Raw genomic sequence first — 7,065 nt, 5'->3', positions numbered from 1 at the left:
CCTGTCTTTTTTGTGATTTTGTTTTTCTGTATTGTGTTTTGTTTAAAAATAAATTTCTTAAAGTCATTTGATAGCACGTAAAAGCGGACGTTAAATTGATGATAATGATGTGGCAATGGTTGCCCATGCAGATTCATACCCATAATAAAGCTTTTATCTAGCTAAGAGTGAAATACTAAGGCAGACTAGACTTTCAGGCCTTAGTAGCATTATTAAGCAAGTAGAGAGAAACAAAAAGAAACTGCTACCACATCTACAACCAGGTAGATTCTGTCACATGGCGCTCATGGTTAATTATAAATATAATGGTTAATTATAAAATATATACTAGTAAACATATGCTCTCCCTCTCTATTTTTTTTTTGTTAGTATATATATATGAGAGCATTGAGTTTGCTTATGAAGAGATGATTGTGATAATTACTTGTTGATATACACTACCCCTCCCTGAAGGGAGAAAGTAGTGCTTGAGAAGATGATTTTACAACAATAGAACAGCAACCCCAGTGCTCCTACCTCAAAACAAAAGGAGGAGGAGGTAATACTTGAGAGGATGGCATCATGATTACAGAACAGATACACTGATCCTCCCCTCAAAAAGATAGTGCCTAGGAGGATGGTCTCGTGAAAACAGATAATACACCCTGAAATTTAGCATTGAATTATAATATTAATAGAAGTTTAGGCTTATGACAGATACTGAATCTTCATTAATATCTATTTATTTACAATATAAAATTATACATAGATCAACCATTCATACTGGTAATATTTCGTTACCTCTTTGGCAAGAATGTACGAAGTAAACATTCAGTATGTAGGTTGTAAGTACAGATGACTAATCAATGCATAATTGTATGATAATGTAAATAAAAAAATATATTTAACATAACTGTGTATGCTGTTGTTATATATATATAAACGTGAACGTCTGTGTCTGTGTACATTTCCCTATGCAATAACTCTGTCAATTTGATATACAGGCTACTAAGATTTGGGAAAATCGATGTGATCGGTTTTTGGCCAGAAATTTGTCGATTAAGGGGGTCAAAGTTCAACGATTTGACCTTTGAGAACTCTACCAAACTCCAACAATTTTGGGTCTACGCACTTGAAATTTTAGATATAGGTTCCTTGGACATGGATCTAACTTAAGAACTTGATTTGAGCCCAAAACAATAAATTTTAAGGGGTCATAATAGGGGTCAAAGTTTTTTAAAAATTGACCTATTCGGTCTCTTCCAAATTACTCAGACAATTTCTGATCTAAATATTTGAAATTTTACATAAAGAGTATTCAGAGATAGGGCAAGCTTTTTTAGGTTGAAAATTTTTAGTTACCAATATATAAATGTATGTATGTGTCTGTTTGCATGTCTGCCTTAAACTTTCAATAGAGGCGACAGATTTTACCAAGATCAGTATCATTTTAAATTCGACTTTTCATACGACAGATATCGAAAAATTGGCTAAAAACATTAATATCTTCCCCTTCAACTAGGCACTTTTCTACAGGGGGGGGGGGATCACTTTTTTTGCCGATATTTTTTAAAGTTATCCTCTCCTTTAAGTTGTCTAGCCTTATTTTTAAAAAATGTTGCTTCCGGTTTGGCGATGGTCGTAACAGCATAAACACGTTAGGTTTTACCTCGTTCTTTTCCTTCTTTGCAGTACGGGTTCGAGCCTGCCTTCCTACTACCACTTTTTTTTTTTTTTTTTTTTTTTGCTCAACATACACATCCAAACACCCAGGCAAAGCCGGGCTGAAATGCTAGTATATATATATATATATATATATATATATGTGTGTGTGTGAAAGTGTCTGTCTGTACATTTCCCTACACAATAACTCTGTCAATTTTCAGTCTACAGACTCGAAATTTGATATACAGGGTATTGAGATTTGGGAAAATCTTTGTCATCCGTTTTTGGCATGAAATTTAGCTGTTAAGAGGTCAAAGTTCAACGATTTGACCTTTGAGAACTCTATCAAACTCCTCTGCCAATTTTGAGATAGAGCAAGCTTTTTAATTGGTTTGGGTCATAAATTTGAGCTACCAATATATAAATGTATTTATGTCTGCATGTCTGCCTAAAACTTTTGACAGAGGCAACGGATTTTCACAAGATCAGTATCGTTTTGAAGCTCGACCCTTCAGACAAAAAATACTGAAAAAATGGCTAAAAACATTAATTTCTTCACCCTCAACTGGGCAATGTTACTTCCAGTTTGGCGGTGGTCATAACAGCAAAGATGTCACGTTTTTTCCCCCGTTCTTTTCCTCCTTTGCGGTACGGATCCGAGCCTGCCTTCCTACTTCCACTTTTTTTTTTATTTTGCTCAATATACACCTTCAAACACCTGGGCAACGCCTGACTGAAATGCTAATCTATATTTTTATAAAGTAATAGGGTTCGTGTGTTTCTGTCTGTGTGTACAGCTCTCCATCATCAACGAAATATAAAGGAGGTAAGAGGGTAGATCTCTCCTGGTAGAGAAACATTAGAACCCATTTTAGGATGTTTCTGTTATAGGAGACATAAGAATCTATGCCTAATTTCTTTATATACTAGTCTACAAACCACCCCCATATCGAATGACTTATGCTCATTTGCATATCACATTATATTAAATCTCTTTAACTAATTACCTCGACCTTATTACATATTGGAAATATTCTAATCATTTCAACTGTACTATTTACAAAATCTATTTAACATTTAATTATTTAATATATTTTCATTTAATTTTATATTCGATTTATTTCACTTTACGTATATTATCAAAACAATTCATTGGCGAGGAAAGCTTTATGTTTTGGGATTGTATTGAAAATGTAATGGAAATTTCAATTTCGTTCCGTTTTAATCTTTTATATTTTACTTGCCAATATAATTGAAAGAATACAATTCAACTATCGTAATTTTATATAAATAAACAAAAACAAATATTTTAAAATAAAACTTTATTAAAAAAGAAATAATTTTATTTTTAAATGAAAAAAATCAATTTAGTAAAATAATTGTATTAAACACCCCCAGCCTTGTCAGCAAACCTGTAAACCTATAAAAGTTAACATTTCGAATGTAAACAGTGATTTTTCGATTTTGTTAGCGCTTGCCGCAATTAAAGACAATTAAAACGGAACTAACTTTATTTCCATTCTATTTTTTAAACAACCCCCAAAACATAACGCTCTCTTCCAGTTATAGCCAATTTTTTTTTTAATTAAATAAAACAGGTCAAAATAAACAGATAAGCGCATTTTCTTTTACATTTTTCTTACAACCATTGTCATTTAACCAACTGCAGGATATCGTTACTTTTGTGGGGTTGTTTTGAAAATGGCACGGAGATTATAATTTCGTACCAATTTAATCTTTCTGGTCGAGCCTATTTCGAAAGCCTGTCTTATCATAGATTTGAACTACAAATAATTTATTACATTTTGATTATTACTATCTTAAGACTTAAAGCTTATATTTATTTCATTTTTCTATTTATATATTGAATTAGTTATTTCCAGTCTTATTTAAACTTAGCGCTTTCTTTAAACCGGATGAACCTTTTATAAAAATATGAGTTTAACGTAAAGAACACGAACAAGGTTTTATTCAACTGAATTTCTTCCAGTTTACTAACAAAATATATAAATTTAAAAGAGATATAATTAATAAAATAAAAAGGTTATGTAATTTAAAAGAAATACACGTACTCACAAAAGCAGAACTTTTTTTACACATTTTTTTCTTTAAAACCATAACAATGAGACTAACAATTACCTAGATCTTAGTAATTATTTGTTTTAATAGAACTGTTTTAATTGTACTGTTTACTTAGTTAACCTAAGTTGGTATTACATTTATTTTACATTTACTTTTTTTTTTTAATTATTACTTTTAGACTGTGACGTTTACACCCGGAAGTAATGAGTCACACGTAGGTCGCTTTTATTCATTCCTTTTGGTCAAGATCAAAGTGTAGTATCTGTTCTTCAGATGCTGCACTTCATTTTCTTGTTCTCTTTCGGTGGAGGAGAAATCCTTCACGACTGAGACAATTTTTATTTTTGTACCTTTTCTCCACGTTAAAAAACGACCCTGGTGTCTAACTCTGTCCCGTGGGGAGGCATAGTAAATAGGTACAATATAATTCTACTCTTCTCCCTTCATAATGACCCCGCTAATTAATTCCCTAATAGTAGCCCCCTGCTTCAAAGTGGCACTGTGCCTTGTTTGGGGTAATAATTGAATAAAAAAATTAAAAAAATAATAATAAAAAAAAAAATTGTTTATAATTGTACTATTCAGAAATATTATTTATAGTTCGTCCATTTCAGTTAGTATACATTTCCTTTACGCTTAATTAATTTACAATCATTAATATCGTTAAACAATTCCGTTTAAAACCGAAATTATGCCACCCAAACGAAGTAGAAACGAAAGTGAGGAAGAAAGAATGGAAAGATTGGAAGCTAATAGACTAAGAGTTGCTGCAATTCGCTCCAATGAAAACAATTCAGATAGAGAAAGACGTCTAGAACTTAACAGGATACGTCAAAGAGAAAGGAGAGCAAGACTGTCAGATTTGGAAAGAGAAACCCAACGTGAAGCTGACAGAACTAGACATGCTGTAAGGCGGTTAAATTCATCACAAGATGAAATTCAAGAAAGGCAAAGATATGCACTGGAAAGAGAAGCAATATTACGATCGAATGAATTATATGAGGTAAGTAGACGTACACAAGGTCAGTTGAGAGTGGCTCAACGACATCAGAATGAATCGGAAACCCAACGAAGCTTTCGCCTATACCAAGGGCAACAACGAGAGGCTGTATGGAGAGAGAGTATGACTTTGCCCCAGCAATTGACAGAAAACGAGGCAGCTAGACAACGAATGACTGCTTTGAGACACCATGAAATAGAACACTGCAATAGAAAAGGATTGCTCTACAACAAAAATGACTCTCTCACTACAGCTGATATAGGAAAAATGGACAAAGTATGTCAACATTGCTCAGCTGTAAAATTTAAAGGAGAAACCCCTGGTTGTTGTTGTTCTTCTGGCAAAGTTGTGCTTGATAGCTTTCCACCACTGCCTCAGTTGCTTCAAGATTTGCTCTCCGGCAATGGTCCCATCTCTAAAGATTTTCTGCAAAATCTACGCTGTTATAACAATTGTTTTGCAATGACATCATTTGGTCACAAAATTGCGGCAGTACATGGGTGGAATCCTTCTTTTAGAATTCGAGGCCAGGTTTGCCACCAGATTGGGAGTCTTTTACCACCTGAAGATGAAACAGCAAAGTTTATTCAAGTCTACTTCTTGGATAGTCTGGAAGAGGAACTACATAATCGGGGACGTGACAGTAGACTCAATAGAGACATTCTCCAAAGTCTGACTGAATTTTTACATGAGAACAACAGCTTTATTTGTCAGCTGAAAACAACAAAGGAGAGGATTGAAGAAGGATTGGTAGAACATAAAGTTGTCATAAGGGAAGACCGAAGGCCGCAAGAAGAGCATCCACGGCGATTCAATGCTCCAACAACAACGTATGAGATTGGAATATTAATGGAGAATGAACCAACAGCTAACCGGGATATTGTCTTGCGTTTTAGAAATGATACATTAAAATGGATCTCCGAACTACATCCCCTCTACGATACTTTAATGTACCCGTTAATGTACCCCTATGGTTCTCCATCTTACAACATCTACATGAAGGCATCCAATGGGCGAAAAGTTACCCAACAGCAATTTTATTCGTACCATTTAATGACTCGGCCTGGAAACTATTTTCTCTGGTACCGAAGGCTATTTCAACAATGGCTGGTGGATGTGTACTGCAAGATTGAAACAGAACGTTTACAGTTCCTGAGGCGTGAGCAACAGACCCTGAGAGCTGACAATTATAGCAATTTGAGAGATTCAATTCTTAGGGAGGATGGGAATCCAGAACAGTTTGGTCAACGAGTTGTACTTCCGGCAACTTATACAGGAGGCCCTCGATACATGTTTGAGCGTCAAAGTGATGCCATGGCATATGTTCGGCGAATGGGCCGAGCCGACCTCTTCATCACGTTCACAACAAATCCAAAGTGGACAGAAATTACAGAAAATTGTCTTCAAGGGCAAGACCCTCAGGATCGTCCAGATATTGTTGCCAGGGTTTTCAGGCAGAAGCTAAAAAAGTTACTTGAATTTATTAAAAAGGGAGGATTTGGCAGGCTGAGGGCTTTCCTGTACAGTATTGAATATCAAAAAAGAGGACTGCCGCATGCACACATCCTCACCTGGCAGGCCCCAGAGGACAAACTTCTACCAGAAAAAATGGATCTCTGCATATCTGCAGAGATCCCTGACAAAGAGGAAGATCCTGATCTTCATGCTAAAGTGATGGCACATATGGTGCATGGACCTTGTGGACCATTTAATCCAAATTGTCCATGTATGATTGACAATAAATGTTCCAAAAAATACCCAAAAGAATTTCTTCAGTGTACCGAGCAAGGCCAAGACTCTTACCCCAAGTACAGGCGAAGAAAACCAGAAGATGGAGGCCAGACTGGTACAATAAGGATGAAGAGAAATGGTCGGTATGTTAATCAAGAAATAACAAACCAGTGGATTGTTCCGTACAACAAGGTCCTCCTTCAGCAGTTCAACGCTCACATTAACGTAGAAATTTGCAGCTCGATCCAAAGCATCAAATATGTCCTCAAATACGTGAATAAAGGATGTGATCAAGCAGTGTTTGAACTACAAAGAACTGATGGAGCAGCTAACCAACAAGGCCAAGTACAAAGTCACATTGTGGATGAGATTCAGCAGTTCCAGAATGCAAGGTATGTCGGCAGTTCAGAGGCGGCCTGGAGGATATTGGAACATCCCATCCATGAACATTTCCCCCCAATTGTACAACTTTCTGTTCATCTTGAAAATGGGCAGCGTGTCATGTTCTCAGCTGATACTGCTCTGGAACGAGCCCAAGGTCCACCGCCTGCCACAACTTTGACAGCATTTTTTCAACTCTGCCATGAGGATGACTTTGCAAGGGGTCT

Source organism: Euprymna scolopes, chromosome 10 (genome assembly GCF_053919585.1).
Source record: "Euprymna scolopes isolate OS-2025 chromosome 10, ASM5391958v1, whole genome shotgun sequence".
Taxonomy (NCBI): Eukaryota; Metazoa; Mollusca; class Cephalopoda; order Sepiida; family Sepiolidae; genus Euprymna; species Euprymna scolopes.
Note: the sequence above shows the minus strand (reverse complement) of the source record.